The 19,530-nt window shown below is 38.5% G+C and overlaps 1 long non-coding RNA gene across 1 annotated transcript; it reads right to left on the bottom strand.

Moving 5' to 3' along the window:
- Nucleotides 1-4,492: 4,492 nt before the first annotated feature.
- LOC103547079 (uncharacterized) lies at nucleotides 4,493-18,232 on the bottom strand. Its single transcript, XR_543836.2, has 3 exons — nucleotides 18,103-18,232; nucleotides 17,090-17,176; nucleotides 4,493-5,352 (listed from the first exon to the last, which is right to left on the bottom strand). It is a non-coding gene; the product is annotated as an uncharacterized lncRNA (long non-coding RNA).
- Between the last annotated feature and the right edge of the window lie 1,298 nt (nucleotides 18,233-19,530).

The following is a 19,530-nucleotide window of genomic DNA, read 5'->3' as shown; positions in this document are numbered from 1 at the left end:
AGAAGACTCCCTCACAGACACACCCAGAAATAATGTTTAATCTGGGCACCCCATGGCCAGTCAAGTTGACATATAAAATTAACTCTCACACTCTGTAACACCCTCAAATTTTGAAGAACCAAGGGTCCTGAAAAGAGATCTGAGTACTGATGATAAAGGCTCTCTTCTAATACCTACCACACTTCATAGAACCTATGATGCTGTTGAGTCAAAGATGTACCATTACTTTATGTACTAAAAAAATGAAAACAATATCAGTTAATTATAGATGCCATCGACCATAAAATACATTCTAGTTTCTATTATGTAAAATGCAAACATAATATGTGCATCTAAGAATCTATAAAATACTGTTAGGAAATTCATACTCATTGTTTGAAATTCACTACCTGCAGAAATCACATCAAGAACAAGAAAGCAAGGGCCTAGAAATCTCATAAAATATGACTAAATATGAAAGAAACCTGCGGTCTAATTGATGCTTCTAAATTACTGAAGAGAATATGTTAACGAAAGGGAAGTTTAGAAAGAGGTGACTGACACACAAAAATGTGTCTGCAGCATTGTTAACACAGTTTTAGGATAAAACAAAACTCTGATTCACTGGGGGATTATATTCCCAGAGCACCAGATTAACATAAGTAAATTCCCCTGCAGCTGTTAATCTATTTTAAGAAACTCAAGTTCGTATTTTATCAAGGAGGAAAATACAGTTACAATATTGAGGGGATACAGCAGACCACTAAGTTTGTAATTTGCAGAAGGTAAAAATTTCTGTTTACAAAAGGATACATGTATCTGTGGATATATGTGAGGGTGTGTGTTACATATGAAAATTAGTCTGCATTTTCATGAATTTAGGGGACTAGAAGTCAGTGGAATTGAAAGAATTCTAGCAGCAAACAGCCTCCACTGGATGTTTTCTTAGCTTAACGCAGTTAATTCAACCTACTCAAACCTTATGCTTCCTGGATCCCATTAGGGAGGATCCTAGTGTCTACAACACATTGAATGAATATTAAAGGACTATGGGGTCAGACAAAGAAATGAACTTCAGGATTGAAGGGAGGCATAGAATGACAGGATTGCGTCTACTGCATGTTCTGAGAGGAAAAAAACAGCCCTAATATCTGCACTAATTGTGGGCACTGATCACAAACACAGGACCACCCATGGAGAACGAGAACATAACTTTGTTTTCATTATAACTTTGGTGGATTTTTTTAGGGATGAGTATGAATGGTTTAGGTAAAGGGTGGGAGTGGAAATATTTATAAAGGAACATAAATAAAATGAGTTCTTAAGTAACTTCCTCTGAATGAATCTGACTAATCTTGCCAGTGTTTTCTTGGCTCCCATGCGATCTTTATCAAACCAGGAAGTAGGTCAGCCAGACCTGGGGAAGACAAGACAATCAGTTGGTATGTAAACAATTGAAAGACTTCTGTAAATCAGTTAGGGATCTGTAAAATTTCTGAGGCTTAAAAGGTTGCTTGTCATATCTCAGAGGCTCTCCTCACCTTTTCAGCTTCCTTTATCCTGAATTCACTGATACAATTAGGTATGCAGATAAATCAAGAGGTTGAAATATTAAAGAACAGTCAGTTTAGTAAGGAAGTGAAGATTTTCAACACTACCTAAAATGTCTACTACATAGGTAAAGTAAACAGAGGAAAAATATGGTTGGATTAAACGCAATGTAATGAGTCTTTGTCAAAAATATGATTCTTCTTAGACTGATCCTAAGAGCTGCCATTTAAGAATAGCCAGTTTTAGTTACAGGTGAATATGACGGGATATTTCTTTGAATAAAGTAGCAAATCTCAGAGGTGTGGTCTATCAACTCTCTAGTCCGTATTATTCTTGGACAATCCTTCATTAGACATTGAGGATTTTGATACACGGCTCAGAGTCTTGCCCCTCTCCACAGCTCTTGCCCATCTTTTAGAAAATTACAGGGACTGTGCAGATAACCTATTCAATGATCTATGATTTTCAGTTCTACTCCATTTCAGTCACCATCCACCCCTTTCCAAGGCAACCTTTATCATCATTTAGCACCATACTAGCTGTAAAATTTAGCCCGTGATCTTCCCGCTGACTTCTGCACCAAGAGTTCTCTCATCTTAATTTACACCTCATTACACTCTGACCTCATGTAGGCCTGACCCTTTATTCCTCAATTTTATTTCAGTCAATCTTCTTTTGAGTTTTCTTTCTTCACTATCATACATTCTCACCATCCAGAGAGAACTACTCTTAATATTTTGGTTTATAAGAATGTTACAATATTATCTTAAGTTGAAACAGAAATTTTGCTTTTTTATGACATCAGAACTATGAATTCTATATTGTTTGTGATTTTAAATCTTGCTAAAAACTCCCTCGCTGTAAGGTCTACATCCTATTCTACTAATTGTATAGGTTTTTCATTTCACAATTAGGCCTTCAATGCATCAGGAGTTCAGCTTTGTGAAAAGAGAGTAGGAGTGAAAACTCCTGAGGGGCTCATATCTGAGAAGCAGTGGAGAAGGTAGGTGGCATGGGTTAGGCAGACTAGCCAAGACACAGATTGTTCACTCGCCCACCCTCGGCAGCCATGCTCCTACTCACTCATCCCTCACTTAGCAAAACCCCTGCCTTAATTAATATGTTCAGATGAGAAATCTTGACATTCTCAAAACAGAAGATAATGTCATGAAAATAAACCAACCATTAAATAAAAAGGAGTTTGTGGAAACTAAACATATGATGCTAACAGAAAAGAATTCAGTATCTGAAGAAAGCTAAACTCAAGACAATCTTCTGGAAAGTAGAATAAGAGACAGGTGAAGAAATAGGAAAGAAAAGGTAAAATAATCAGAGAAATCCAGGAGGTCCAATCTCTAATAAAAAGGAGGTTTAGAAAAATAAAACAACAAAAACATAGGGGAATTTTGTTTAAATTATAAACAAAACGTCCTATATAGTGAAAAGAGGTTAATGAATACCAGCTTAGAAAATGAAAACAAACTCAAAATCATAATGTTGTGAACTTTTGGAACATTAATGATGAAGAAGAAAACATAACATTTTTCAGAGAAGGGATGAGAAGTAAGTTACAATTAAAAGAAAGAAAATTAGATGACATTGGACTTCTCAGGTGCAGCACTAGACACCACAAATCAGTGGAAACACACCTTTTAAATTTTGAGAGAAGACTATTTTCAGGATAAAATTTTATAGTTAGGCAAATTCTCAATCAAATGTGAGGCTAAAATAAGACTTTTTCAGACATGCAAGGACTAAAAAAAGAAAGTGAAAAAAATGGACCTCAAATACTTGTTCACAGGAAGCTACAATAGGATTGCTACAGTAAAATAAGGGCATAAAATAAGAGAGAGGAAAATAATAGGTCTTGTTCAACAAGATACGCAATAAAGCAGAGTGATAAAATTATTCCACCTTCATGGTGAAGCTTAAAGAAACAGGATGAAACACTCAGCAGGCCAGAAGCAACTGGTTAACTAGAAAAAGAGGACAAAGGGCTCAGGGTTGGGTCTTCAGAAAAAAATGTGGAATTGAGGCATTGTCTGACATGTCTGAGATTTTGGAAAATAATATTGATAGCAATGTAATAGATGGTGGAATATTTGCAAAAATGAAGCATATCTATAAAAACTAAGCAAATGAAAAAGCTAAGTAAATTTGACTGAAGGAAAAACTAAATTTAGGCCAAACAAGGAAAGCTAATTAAGCTATCACAACACTGCTTGGTTCTGAGGCTTTTTATATAGCCACATTAATGTAAACATTATTGTTGATTTGACCAAAAATAGTGATAAAGTTACACTGGGATGATAAAAGAGGAGATGAACAAAGAGAGTGAAAATCTCATTTGCGTTACAGGAATTAATAAAATATGCGTAAAATTGATAACCCAAGAAATAGCATAAGCATAGTATCTAGAAATATGAAGATTAATCCAAAAGGAAAAACTAAGAGCTAAACTAAGACTTTCAGCCTCATACGTCCACTGGTCTGCTGGTCATATTTCCTCGGAGTCTTCTTCGCCATTACCACAGGTCAGTCTTGCTAAAACTAACTTGGTGATTATCCCCACCTCCACATCATCCCCTCTTGTATTCTCTCTCTCAATTGGGAGCATTATCATCAACCATTCACCCCGAACTAAAAATATGGAATCATCCTTGACTATCTGCTTTAACATTTCCCAAATTCTGATGATCTTACTACCTAAAATTTTTAAATATGCACCTTTATCCATTTCCACTTGCTTAATTCAATATTTCATCATTCAAAGGCTGAATTACAATAGTCCATTTATAATTCTAGCTCCCTTAATTCTATCCTTCACTTAATCACCAAAGTGATCTTAACTATGTTTACCCCTCTACCAATGATTCTAACACTTGTGCATGTGTGTATGCGTGACCTATTTCAGAAAAGGAAAGTGTTTAGTAATGTTAATGTAAGAATAAAAAGGCTGAAGGAACTCTGAATAATTCAGCAATAATTACAAATTAATTATTAGTACAATGTCACAATGAATGTTACAATTACATTCATTCATCCAAACAAAGGATAATTATGGAGCACTCACTACTATGTGCCAGATGGTGTGGGGGATTCTGCAGTGGCCAAAGCAATAGAATCCTTGCTTTCATGAAGCTTACATTGCAGTGGGGAGAGTCAGACAATTAACAAATAAACAAATAGGTAGTGATAAGTACTATTAAAAAAATGGCATATAAGTTTGGGTAGGTTGTTTTATTTCGGGAGAGCAGTAAAGGCTCAATGATTTGGTGACGTCAGAACAGAGACTTGAAAGAAGTGAGAGAGCCATAAGGGTATCTGAGAGAAAGGTGTTTTAGATAGAGGAAACAGAACGTGCAAGCATTCTGAAGTTGGGGTGCTTGGAGTGTTTGAGAAACAGCAAGGAGCCTAGTTGGTTGGAGCAGAGTGAACAAGAAGGAAACCAGTAGAAGATGACGAGGTCAGAAATGAAGCCATATGATGGATCACCTAGGGCCTCATAGGCCACAGTATGACCAGATTTATCCTAAATGTGTCCTAAATGTGCTGGAGATCCTCTGGGGGCTTTGCATAGAGGCGTGGCAAGCTCTGTCTACACATTGTGGATCTGTCTACTCTGTTGATTCTTACAAATTGTAGCCTCCGTATCTCTTCTGTCCTGTTTCTGCTGACTTTGCAAAGAGAAGGACCTTAATGTTTGCTGATATTAGGGGGTGAGTTCAGGAGGAGGGGAAGAATCATGGGTGGAGGTGTTCAGCCCAGGTCTTCAGTCTTCAGTCCAGATGGTGGTCCATTTTCTCTTCATGCACAAACAGCCTGGCATAGAGAAGATTGATTTTTCATTAGGAAACTTTTTGCTGATAGAGAGATTCTACCCACTTGCAAATCTTTGACTTTATCCTGAGAGAGCTAATATTAATATGCCTGATGTAATTATGCAACAAGAACATTCATTCCCTCTTTCCACCCCTGCTCTGAGTTAGGTTGCAAAGTAGTCATGAGTTGACTGACAATAAAGAGTGCTCCAATCAAATTACTTTTTCTCCCATTGTGGACTAGTTTCCCCATGAAGAAAGAAAGATGACTGAAGGTATTTTCTGATTACATACTTCTATCTCCGAGACCCAGAGGAGAAATACTCTTCCCTAGTTTCAATAAAAACTCCAAAATGAAAGCCTCTGGTTGGCCTGGCTGGGATCACATGTTCACCTTTGGCTCAATCACTGTAGCTAGAGGAGTGAATGAGTCGCTCTGACACGCCAGGTACAGATGGGGTGCCCATCCCAGCCCTGGAAAGAAAGTACTATGATGGATAGCCTGAGCAGGAAGGGGAGGGGAAGCCAGACAGATAAAATATACAAACATCTACTATACGTGGCATGCAAAATGTTTGACGATCTGAAGGCTGCCTACTTCCACAGGCTTATCTCCTTCTACTCCTTAAATCAGATTATGCCCCAAAAGTAAAGCAGAGGAGTTTAGAGAATGACTTTTGATCTTAGCAGATCAAGGTTTGCATTAGAAATTTGCAATTGACTGACTACATGACCTTGGGTAATTTTTGTAACCTCCGTAGGCCTTAATTTTTTAATTTGTTAAATGTGGTAAATACTGAAACCAAAGGAAATGATGCAAGAAAAACACGTGGCGTAGGGTCGCCCAGGTAGCAGGTGTGAGATCTTACAGGGACACTAAAAAGCACCTCTCTTTTCCTCTTTCAATTTTGTTTAATTTAAAGAGATATTCAGGAACCAGAAGATGGAAATACCTTTAAAACATGTTAAATCATATCTTTCTGCTTAAAATCCCTCAGCAATTTCCCATCTTACACAGAGTAAAAGCCAAAGTCGTTACAGGCCTATGTGACCCTGAAATCACCTCCCCCACTCCCCAAACCCCTGTTACCTCTCTGTCCTTTTTCCTGTGGTTTCCCTCATGCTCACTTTACACAGCCACACTGGCCTCATTACTGTTCTTCAAACTTTCAGGAAATCTCCCACTTCAGATCATTTGCCCTGGCTTTTCCCACTGCCAAGAGCACTCTAGGGATGTGCATGCACATGGCTTGCTCCCCACTTAGGGATGGAACTAGACATAGTCTCTGCCCTCATTAAGCTCTCAGTCTAGGGGAGATGGGCATTAAATGCATAAACAAACAGATATGATATGATTCAAAGTTTGGTGAGTGTTATGATAAAAAATACCTGTACTCCTACTCCAAGAGAGAATAATGTGCCAGAATTACTCAATTCAGAATGGTGGACAAAGGAAGGGCCCCATAAGGAAAGGGCATTTTAGCTGGGAGTTGTATGCAAAGTGCATAATCAGAAAGTACAGACCTTGTCCAAGACCATTATCCAGTCAAGTAGAGATGGAACAATAATGAGGAGTCACCTGAGAGCCAGCAATATTGATGGTCAGGGTCTGCAATCTTCTATCACACCCACTCACTAGCAGAAGGGAGTTCAGGAGCAGGAAATTCAGTACATGAAGGAATTCAATGAAAAGGGAACCAGTCTAATAGGATCAGAGTGTAACCAAGAGCAAGACTGATTTAATGTTCTACTGAGAGCTATTCACTGGGTCTTCTCATAATCCCTTCATCTTAGGGAGAATTGTTCTTAGAATAGAGTGGGGCTCTTTCTTCACTTTTCAATCAGGATGCAAATAAGTAAGGATGACATTATTTGAGGAGTAATCTTAGCTCCTCTCAAACTGATTCTTTTAAAATTTTTTATTTTTAAATAATTGTAGACATGGGAAGTTGCATAGACAGTACACAAAGTCCTGTGTAAACTTTGCCTAGCTCCCCTAATGGTGAAATCTTATACAAACATCTTATATACAATATCAAAACCAGGAAATGGACACTGGTATAATATTGCTGTGATGTTAATTTTATGTGTCAACTTGATTGGGCCACAAGATGCCCAGATAGCTGGTTAAAAATTATTTCTGGATATATCTGTGTTGGTTTTCAGGAAGAGATTAGCATTTCAATTGGTAAACTGAGTAAGACCAAGGGCCCTCCGCAATCCAATCCATTGAGGGCCTGAATAGAACAAAAGGTAGAGGAAGGTTGAATTCACCCTCCCTCTTCCTGACTGCTTGAGCTGAGACATAGATCTCCTGTTCTCAGGGCTCCTGCTTCTCAGGCATTCAGACTTGGACTGGAATCTATACCATTGGCCCCCCTAGTAGCAGATGGCAGATCATGGGACTTCTCAGTCTCCATAATTGTGTGAGCCAATACCCTATACTAAGTCATATATATACATATTATTGGTTCGGTTTCTGTTTCTCCCAAGAATCCTGAGTAATACAATTGCCAATTAGACTACACACCTATTCAGTTTCTACTAGTTTTTATATGCTCTCATTTGCATGTATATGGGTGTACACTTCTATGCAGTTTTGATATCATAAACAGATTCATGTAGTCCCCATCACAATCAACATACAGAATGATTCATACAACTTAATAGCAAAAAAAACCCCAAACAATCAGATTGCTGGGAAGATGGTGGCGTAGGAGGGTGCTGAATCACCTCCTCTGAAAGATACAACAAATCTACTACTACCTGTGGAACAATTTCTTCTGAGAGAGATCTGGAAACTGGACGAAAAGAACCCCCACAACCCGGGACACCACTGACAGGTGGAAGAGGCAGAAATGCCCCTCTGGGAGGAAAAACCACACTCTAGACACAGTATTTCACAGCTGGGAGCAATCTTAAGGCACAAAGCTTTTCCCAGAGGAGTGGGGAGATGTGAGTGGGAGATTTATGCCACAGTAAGCACCCCAGCTATTGAATTCAGCACGACTGAGATGAGTTCCCATAATACCTACCTTTGCTGGCTTTTAAAACCAACAGGGAATACCCCCAGAAAAACTATCAAACATCAGAGAGAGAAAAGCCAGATCTTAAAGGGCCCAAACACAGATTCACCTGTTCCATAAACCAACACAAAATCACCAGAAAGAAAGGTGCATAGTCCTTTGGTAAAAGAGATACATTTGTTAAGCTCTGAATGCATCTCAGGGAGGCAGGAGGTGGCTGGGCTCACCTTCTGCCCCAGGGACTGAGACACTGGTGGCAGCACTTACGGTGACCTAGTGCAGGCATGCTAACATCAACACTGGCAGACATCATTGGATTTCTCCCTCTGGCTTGTTAGCACAAGGTTTGCCCCACCCAGTAGAGCACCAATTTAATCCAGTACAGCCAGGGCAAGCAGCCTACCCCAGGGACTGGCCCTGCCCACCAGCAAGTCCTTGGAGAACTCGGGGGCCTGTATAAGCATGGCGTGACTGGGTCTGCTTCAGTGGAGCAGGGTATGTGCACAGGGTGGGTTTTCATTGGTGGGGTGTGTGGGCCCACAGGAGGTGGGGTGTGTCAGCCACAGCAGACTTGTACTGCTGGCCATCTCAAACAGCCACACTGGGGACCTGCCCCACTTTCCAACTCCTGAAATTCTTGTGCGCTGCTGTGCCTAGAGCCAGCACCACCACCACCCCCTCCCCAGCTGCACTCCTGAGAGAGCTGACAACAGCCTTGCAGGCCAGAGGCCTGCAGCAATTGTGAGCTCCTGAGCCTAGCAACCAGCCATGCTGGGGGCCTGACTCACTTAACAGCAAAATGTGAACAGGTTTGTGCTATTAGAACTTGCAGCCAGCCATTCTGGGGCTTTTCCCACCTGTTAAAGTGAATAAAGTGACCACAGCAGCCACACGAGGCTGAGCCTTACCACTAGCAGTCCTGGGGGCCAGCCTAGCCTACCTGTGTGCCCACAGCAAGAGTAACCCCGCCAAAACAGAAGGGCACACATAGCCCACACTTTTAGAACATTTGGAACTAGTGATGAGAGGGAAGCACAATGCTGAGACCTATAAAGCATCTGTCATAAAAGGCCACATCTCCAAGATTGGGAGACATAGCTGATCTACTTAATATGTAGATATAAGCACAGAGAAATAGGCAAAATGATGATACAAAAGGATATGTTCCAAATAAGGGAACAGGATAATCCTCAGAAAAAGAACTAAATGAAACAGAGATAAACAATCTACCTGATAAAGAGTACAAATGAATAGTCACAAGGATGCTTACTGATCTTGGGAGAAGAACAGATGAATACAGTGAGAACTTCAACGAAGAATTGGAAAAATATAAAAAATAACCAATCAGGACTGAAGAATACAATAATGGAAATGAAAAATTCCCTAAAGGGACTCAACAGTAGAGCTGATGACACAGAAAAATGGATCAGTTATCTGGATGAAAGAGTAGAGGAAATCACTCATGCTGAACAACAAAAGAATTAATAAGAGCAAGGACAGCCTAAGGGACCTTTGGAACAACATCAGGTCTACTGACATCCATATTATAGGTGTCCCAGGAGGAGAAAACAGAGACAAAGGGGAAGAGAACTTTCTTTGAAGAAGTAATAGCTTAAAACTTCCGTAACCTAAGGACAGAAACAGACATCCAGGTACAGGAAGCATAGAGAGCACAAAACAAGATGAACCCAAACAGGCCCACATTATAATTAAAATCTCAAGAATTAAAGATAAAGAGAGAACACTAAAAGCTGCAAGAGAAAGGCAACAAGGTACATACAAAGGAAACCCCATAGGCTATCAGCTGACTTCTCAGAAGAAATCTTACAGCCAGAAGGGAGTGACACAATATATTTAAAGTGCTGAAAGGAAAAACCTACAGCCAAGAATACTCTACCTGGCAAGGTTATAATTCAGAATGGTAGGAGAGATAAAGAGTTATCCAGATAAGCAAAAACCACAGGAGTTTTTCAACCAGTCTTACAAGAAATATTAAAGAGACTTATTTAAGTGGAAAAGAAAAGACCACAAATAGAGATAAGAAAATTATCAAAGGAAAAAAATCACTGGAAAAGGCAAATATACTGTAAAGACAGCAGATCAACCACCTATAATGCTGGCATGAAGGTCAACAGACAAAAGTACTAAAAATGATAGGTTAAGGGATACACACACACAAAGAGGTTAAATACGATATCAAAAACATAAAATGTGGGTGGGGGGGAGTAAAAGTATAGAGATTTTAGTAAGAGGTCAAACTTAAGAAACCATCACTTAAAATAGATTGCTATTTACACAGGTTATTATATACGAACCTCATGGTAATCACAAACCAGAAATCTATAATAAATACACAAAAAATAAAGAGAAAGTAACCTAAACATTATACTAAAGAAAGCCATGAAATCACAAGGGAATAGAGCCAGAGAAGAAGAAAGGAACAGAGAAGAACTACTAAAACACTCAGAATGGGGCCAGCCCCATGGTCTAGTGGTTAAGTTGGGTGCATTCTGCTTTGACAGCCCTGGTTCAGTTCCCAGGCATGGACCTACAACACTTGTCAGCAGCCAGGCTGTGGCAGCAAACCACATACAAAAAAGAGGAAGACAGTGCAGATGTTAGCTCAGGGCGAATCCTCCTCAGGAAAAAAAAAAAAACATTCAGATAAAAGTAACAAAATGGCAATAAGTACCTATTTATCGATAGTTACTTTAAATGTCAGTGGACTAAATGCTCCAATCAAAAGACACAGGGTGGCTGAATAGATTGAAAAACAAAAACCATATAAACACTGCATACAAGAGACACACTTCAGACTTAAAGATACAAGTTGAAAGTGAAGGGCTGGAAAAAGATACTCCATGCAAATAGCAATGAAAAGTAAGCTGAGGTAACAGTACTTATATCAGAAAAAACATACTTTAAAAAAAAATTGTAACAAGAGACAAATAAGGGCACTACACAACGATAAAAGGAACAATCCAATAAGAGGACATAACACTTGTAAATATCTATGCACCCAACATAGGAGCACCTAAAGATATAAAGCAATTATTAACAGACACAAAAGGAAACATTGCTAGTAATACAATAATAGTAGAGGACTTTAACATTCCTCTTACATCAATGGATAGATCATTTAAAAAGAAAATCAGTAAGGAAACATATGCTTTCAATGACACATTAGACCAGATGGACTTAGTAGATATATACAGAACATTCCATCTGAAAAGTGCAGATTACACATTCTTATCGAATGCACATGGAACATCCTGCAGGATAGATCACATATTAGGCCCTAAAACAAGTCTCAATAAATTTAAGAAGATTGAAATAATACCAAGCATCTTTTCTAACCACAATGGTATGAAACCAGAAATTAACTACAAGAAAAAAATTGGAAAAGCCACAAATAGGTGACGATTAAACAACATGCTACTGAACAACTATTGGGTCAATGAAAAATATCAAAGGAGAAATTAAAAACCTGGAGACAAATGAAGATGAAAATATGACATGCCAAAATATATGGGACACAGCAAAAGTGGTACTAAGAGTGAAGTTTATAGCATTATGGGCCTACCTCAACAAACAAGAAAAATCTCAAAAAAAATCAATCTAACAGTACACCTAAAGGAACTAGAAAAAGAAGTACAAACAAAGCCCAAAATCAGTGGAAGAAAGAAAAAAATAAAAATGAGAGTGGAAATAAATGAAATAGAAACTAAAACTAAATAGAAAAACTAGATGAAACTAAGAGCTAGTTCTTTGAAAAGATAAACAAAATTAACAAACCTTTAGCTAGACTCACCAAGAAAACAGAAGAGAAGCCTCAATTAAAAACAATCAGAAATGAAAGAGGAGAAATTACAACAGACACCATAGAAATACAAAGGATTATAAAAGAATACTACAAAAAGCTATATGCCAACAAATTGGATAATCTAGAAGAAATGAATAAATTCTTAGAATTGTTCAACCTTCCAAAACTGAATAAAAAAGACAGAAAGAATAGATTGATCACCAGTAAGGAGATTGAAACAGTAATCAAAGACCTCCCAAAAAACAAAAGTCCAGGACCAGACAGCTTCCCTGGTGAATTCTACCAAACATTCAAGAAAGACTTAATACCTATCCTTTTCAAAAAATTGAAGAGAAGAGGAAGTTTCCTAACTCATTCTATGAGGTCAACATTACCCTGATACCATAACCAGATGAGGACAACACAAAAAAAGGAAAATTACAGGTCAATATCACTGATGAACATTGATACAAAAATTCTCCACAAAATAATAGCAAATCAAAACGATACATTAGAAAGATCATCTGCCATAATCGAGTGGGATTTATTCCAGGGATGCAGGGATGGTTCAACATCCACAAATCAATCAATATGATAATCAACATTAACAAAATGAAGACAAAAAAATCACATGATTGTCTCAATAGATGCAGAGAAAGCATCTAACAAGATACAGCAGCCATTTATGATAAAAATTCTGAATAAAATCTGTATAGAAGAAAACACCTCAACATAATAAAGGCCAAAAACGACAAACCCACAACTAATATCATACTCAATGGTGAAAAACTGAAAGCCATCCCTTTAAGAACAGGAACAAGGCATGGATGCCTACTCTTACCACTCTTATTTAACACAGTATTGGAAGTCCTAGCCAGAGCAATCAGGCAAGAATAAAAATAAGGGATCCAAATTGGAAAGGAAGAAGTACAACCATCACTATTTGCAGATGACATGACTTTATATATAGAAAATCCTAAAGAATCCATGAAAAAAAACTATTAGAAATAATAAACGAATACAGTAAAGTTTCAGGGTACAAAATCAACATACAAAAATCAGTTATGTTTCTATGCAACAACAACAAAATAGCAGAAAGAGAAATTAGGAATACAATCCCATTTAGAGTCACAACAAAAAGAATAAAATACATAGGAATAAATTTAACCAAAGAAGTGAAAGAACTGTACTTTGAAAACTGTAAAACACTTGAAAGAAATAAAAAAAGACACAAAGAAATGGAAACATATCCCAAGCTCATGGATTGGAAGAATTAACATGGTTAAAATGACCATACTTCCTAAAGCAATCTACAGATTCAATGCAATCTCTATTAAAGTCCCAATGACATTTTCACAGAAATAGAACAAAGAATCCTAAAATTTATATGGAAGAACTAAAGACCCCAAATAGCCAAAGGAATCCTGACAAAAAGGAACAAAGCAAGAAGGATCACACTCTCTGATTTCCAAATATACTACAAAGCTATAGTAATCAAAACAGCATGGTACTGGCACAAAAACAGACACGCAGATCAATGGAACAGAATAGAGAGCCCAGAAACAAACCCACACATCTGTGAACACCTAATTTTCAACAATAGAGCCAAGAACATAAAATGGAGAAAGGAAAGTCTCTTCAGTGAACGGTGTTGGGAAAACTGGACAGCCACATGCAAAAGAATGAAAGTAGACCATTATTTTATACTATACACAAAAATTAACTCAAAATGGATTAAAGACTTGAATGTAAGAACCGAAGCCATAAAACTTCTAGAAGAAAACATAGGCAGAACTCTCTTTGACGTTGGTCTTAGCATTATATTTTTGAATACCATGTCTCACCAGGCAAGGGAAATGAAAGAAAAAATAAACCAATGGACCTATATCAGACTAAGAAGCTTCTGCACAGCAAAGGAAACCATCAACAAAACAAAAGACAACCTAAGCATTGGGGGAAGATATTTGCAAGCCATATATCTGATAAGAGGTTAAGATTCAAAATATATGAAGTACTCATACAACTCAACAACAACAAAACAACCTAAATTAAAAAACAGGCAAAGGATCTGAACAGACATTTTTCCAAAGAAGACATACAGAGGGCCAACAGGCACAGATGTTTAACACCACTAATTATTAGGAAAATGAAAATAAAAACTACAATAAAATATTACCTCACGCCCATCAGAATGGCTATAATTAACAAGATAAGAAATAACCGTTTCGGAGAGGATTTGGAGAAAAGGGAACCCTCATATACTACTGATGGGAATGTAAACTGGCACATTCAGTATGGAAAACAGTATGGAGATTCCTCAAAAAATTAAGAATAGAATTACCATATGATCGAGCTATTCCATTTCTGGGTATTCATCCAAAGAACATGAAAACACAAATGTGTAAAGATATTTGCACCCCTATGTTCATTGCATTATGGCTAAGAAATATGAATGCACTATAGCTATTGCATTATTCACAATAGCCAAATCTTGGAAATAACCTGAGTGCCTATCAATGGGTGAATGGATAAAGAAGATGTGGTATGTATACACAATGAAATACTACTCAGCCATAAAAAAGGCAAAATCTTGCCAGTTGCAACAACATGGATGGACCTTGAAGGTATTATGCTAAGCAAAATAAGTCAGATGGAGAAAGTCAAATGCCACATGATTTCACTTATAAGTAGAAGATAACAACAAGAACACACAAACACAGAGAATAGATTGGTGGTTACCAGAAGGGAAGGTGGGAGGGAGGAGAGTGAAAGGAGTAATAGGGCACATGTGTATGGGGATGGATGGTAATTAGCCTTTGTGTGGTGAACATGATGTAGTCCACACACAAATCAAAATATAATGGTGCACACCTGAAATTTATATAATGTTACAAACTAATGTTACCTCAATAAAAAAATCTAATTAAAAATGGGCAGAGAATCTGAATAGACACTTTTCCAAAGAAGGCATACAAATGGCCAGTTAACATACAGGTACATAAAAAGGTGTTCAACATCATCAATAATCAGGGAAACACAAATCAAAACCACCTCAGATATCACCTCATATGGGTTAGAATGGCTATTATCAAAAAGACAAGAAATAATAAGTATTGTCAAGGATGTGGAGAAAAGGGAAACTTTGTACATTATTCGTGGGAATGTAAATTGATGCAGCTACTATGGAAAACAGCACAGAGGTTCTTCAAAAAATTAAAAATAGAACTACCATATGATCCAGCAACTCCACTTCTGAGTATTTATCCAGAAAAAATAAAGACACTAACTGGAAAAGATATCTAGACCCCCATGCCCATTGCTTGGTTATTTCCAGTAGCCAAGATATGGAAACAACCTAAGTGTCCATTGATAGATCAATGAAGAAACTGGTATATACATATACAACGGAATATTATTCAGCCAAAAAAAAAGAAGGAAATCCTGCCACTTGCAACAACTTGGATAAACCTTAAGGGCATTAAGCTAAGTGAAATAAGTCAGACAAAGAAAGACAAACACCGTGTGATCTCATTGATATGTGGAATCTTAAAAAAAAACACCAAACTCATAGATAGAAAGGACAGATTGGTGGTAGACAGGGGCAGGGTGTAGGAGGTGGGTGAACTGAGTGAAGGTAATCAAGAAGTACAAACTTCCAGCTATAAAATAAATTAGTTCTGGGGATGTAATGTACGGCATGGGGAATATAGTTAACATTGTACTGTATATTTGAAAGTTGCTAAGAGAGTAGGCCTTAAAAGTTCTCATCACAAGAAAAAAATTTGTAACTAAGTATGATGATGTACAAAAAAGGTACAGAACTGTTCCATCAGCTTATAGGAACTCCACATGCTCATCTTTTATAGCCATATCTTCTCACCCCATCCCCGTCCTTTAACCTATTCTCCACCTTCGTTGTTTTGTCTTTTTGAGAATGTTATATAAATGGAATCATATAGCATGCAACCTTTTGAAACTGTTTTTTTCACTAAGCATGATGCCCTTGAAATCCACCCAAGTTGTTGCATGTGTCAATAGTTCATTCCTTTTCGTTGCTTAGTAGTATTCATTGCATGGATGTACCACTGTTTGCTTAACCATTTACCCATTGAAAGACATTTCAGTTGTTTCCACTCAAATGTTTTTTTTAAAGTAGATCATTTGCAAACCTTGGGTCTTTCACTTTTATAAATAAATTTCAAACCACTTCAAGAATGATTGATTCACTGAGCAAGAGTTTCTGAGCAAGATGAATGCAGTCAGAGGTAGGAGTAGGTGGGTCACGAAAACAGCTATCATTTGTAATGAGCATCACATGGAATGTCACTCTAGATAAATATGACTTTACAAGGGTGACTTTTAAAATTCTCTAAGCACTAACTAGTTGATAGCTTAATCCTAAACCATATCAAGTCTCAGGAGTCTATGCAGGCAGCGGATCAGAGATGGTGGGCATGAGGCAAAGAGAGCTGGTCCAATTGAAACGTTACATAGGAGTAAGAACGAGGGGTGACAGGGGAAAATGGTATGCAAAAGAGTAGAGCATCACCTTTCCTGTGGTTCTGAAACAGGAAAGATGACAACATGGGAGTAATTTATACTTCTCATTTCCCTCAAGTCACCAGTAGCTGAACTGTCACTGCCATTCAGTATCACGCCCCTTTGAGTCTGCACTTTATGCCTAGTAATAGTCATTTCATCACTGATTTTACAAAGCCACGTATGGAAAGAAAACCAAAAAAAAAAAAAAATGGCAATGTTCTGTGTTACGACAAATTCAAAAGAATGTGCTCTCTTTTAAGCTAAGTTTCTATACATGTGAAGTTAGCTCGAGTTCACCTTGGGTAAATAATTTACCTTACCCAGACCTTCAGTTGCTAAGCCCACAAAACAGAATAGTCACATCTTACCTTCCTGAAGGCAATGATACAGGTCCAAAAGATTCCTTGAACTGCCAGTTTCACCATTTCATTAAAACAGTGTTCTATAAAAATACTCTGTGGGAAAGAGGTTTTATGAGGCTCTAGGTGAACAAAAATATATTTTAGACACAGTCCCTGCTCTCAGTGCGCTCACAATTTAACTGAAAAAAACAAACATTGAACGTATAAAGGACGGAGGAGACAAACAAGGCCTTATCCCAGCAACTAGAAATAAATGACTTGGTTCCTTGACATTCTCCTTTTCAATAAATTTTCCTCCACTCTATCTTAGCGGCTCACTTCCACAATCACCTAGATAAAGTCATCACGCTATTAAATCAAACATTCTGATCTGTGACCAGCTCCTTCTCTCCTTCCAGATTGCTTGCTTGAATACCCGCAATGGGATCCCTCCTGGGCCTCCTTGGGCTCTCCAGTCCTTTAGTGTGTCTAGTGTATCTCTTTTCTTTAGCTCCCTTCTGTCTTTTCTTCTCTCTTTTTCCAGAATAAATGTAATGGTCCATCATCTCAATAACTCTTTGCCAAAACCTTAAGCTCTCCTGTCTCTCTTTTCATTCCCTTTTATGGTAAAATCTCTGAAAGAAACTAAATATCTACTTTCGCTATACTTTCTTTACATTTTCTCCACTCTTACTCCACACTTTCTTCATACTTTCTCTACACTTACTCCATACTCATGCACCAGAATTTAAATTAAAAATCCACACAGGAAAGAAAGCTGGTACCCTTGTAAATTCATAATTACTAAATTCAAATGTGTTTTCATTATTCCTGGCAATCCCATTGTGTTTCTGTGACCGACTTTCTCTCTCCTTTCAAAGAGGGCTTTTTCATACCTTCTCTCTCCTCAAACTTCTGCCCTAGACTCATTCTTCCCCTTGCTCCCTGACAAAGCCTACCTCCACCTCAATACAGAAAATAGAGGCCAACAGAGATGAACTCCAAGTTCTTCCAATTTTATCTAGAAAATGTTCCTGTACCCGGATCCACTGCAGCCTCCTTCACTCCTGTTTCAGCACATGTGTCCTTCCTCGTATTCAAGGCCTCCCCTCAAACTGGGTTCCTATTCCCTTTTGAGGTCAACACCATCCGGTTGCTTCTTCTTTCTCTGGTCTCTTCATCTCTTCCTGTATATTAGCCCATCCCATCAGCACTCAGACATGCATGTTCATCTCTAACAAAACTCTTCCTTAACCTCACTTCCTCCGTTTCAGTTATCCTTCTCCCTCCTCCTTCCCTTAGTTTACCAAGAAAAAAGACAAAGTTGTTTTTTACTCTGATGACTATTATTTTTCCCCACAGCTGTCCACCAGTGCTATCACCCCTACCTATCCCTTTTCTAGTAAAAGACCACGCTCTCAATGACAGAAGCGAGCGTAAGTCCTAGGCTTGACCAACTGCGGTCATTCTCTGGCCTCAGCAATGGGTGATTGGCCCTGCAACCTGTGTAACTCAGGGCCCAATGAGGTAAACAGAAAGCACACTGGGTATTTCAAAGAGAGAGGAGTTAATCCAGGAAACTCTTTCCATAAGCATGGAAAAGTTGAAATTGTGAAGTGGACATTAACAACTGTTAGATCTGCAGAAGCAAAAAAAGGGCGAGGGTTAGGAACACAGGATTTCATGGGAGGGGGCCTTGTAGATCTGGTGCTCCGAGCTGTAGAGGGAAGCTCTTCACAACTGGGGTGTGGACTTTTGAGGAGGAGATTTGGTTGGGCAGATCCTTGGACAGCCTGGAAGTTACAGCCTAGAAGGTGACGTGCAGCAGGACAACTGTTACTCCAACTGCCATGGGGATATGTCCTGGAGGTGCTGGTTCCTCTGAGGAACATGGCGTAGGGAGTGCTGGAAGCTAGAAAGAAGCTAGAAGCTGGAGTCACTTTCCTCTGCTGCTGGTGTAAAGAGATAGGAACTGAAAAAAGGGGAAGAAATTCCTTTCCTTCCTCCTATTGACTTCTACTTGTCCTCTAGTGTCTCCCATTGGTAGAACTTAATAAGACACCAGCTGGCAAAGGAGTCTGAGAAATGTAGTTAGCTGAGTCCCAGCCCCAGCATCGCAAAGCAGAATATAAAAGTTTAGAGTGGGGAAAAACCTGGCATATGACCTAAGCTGGATTTGGCTTGAAAATCTTGATCAATAGGAACTTCTTTTCCCTCTCGACTCCTAGGGCCATGAGAATTGATCTGAGTGCAAGCAGCCCGTGGAAAAGTCTAATCAAAGATAACAGCAGAACTAATCAAGCAGGAATATGTGAGTCCAGCACTATCACTGTCCAGCTTCTAAGTCCCTAAAGTTCTAAGAGGTAGCAGAAAAAGAATGGGGTCTCCATCAATTCCATCCGGGGGTAGGGGAAGATTGCCCTATAAATAAATTGGAGAAGGACAAGAGAGCGAAGGAGACAGAGAAG

The sequence above is a fragment of the Equus przewalskii genome, chromosome 23 (assembly GCF_037783145.1).
Source record: "Equus przewalskii isolate Varuska chromosome 23, EquPr2, whole genome shotgun sequence".
Lineage (NCBI taxonomy): Eukaryota > Metazoa > Chordata > Mammalia > Perissodactyla > Equidae > Equus > Equus przewalskii.
Note: the sequence above shows the minus strand (reverse complement) of the source record. Positions and strands in the feature narration are given on the sequence as shown.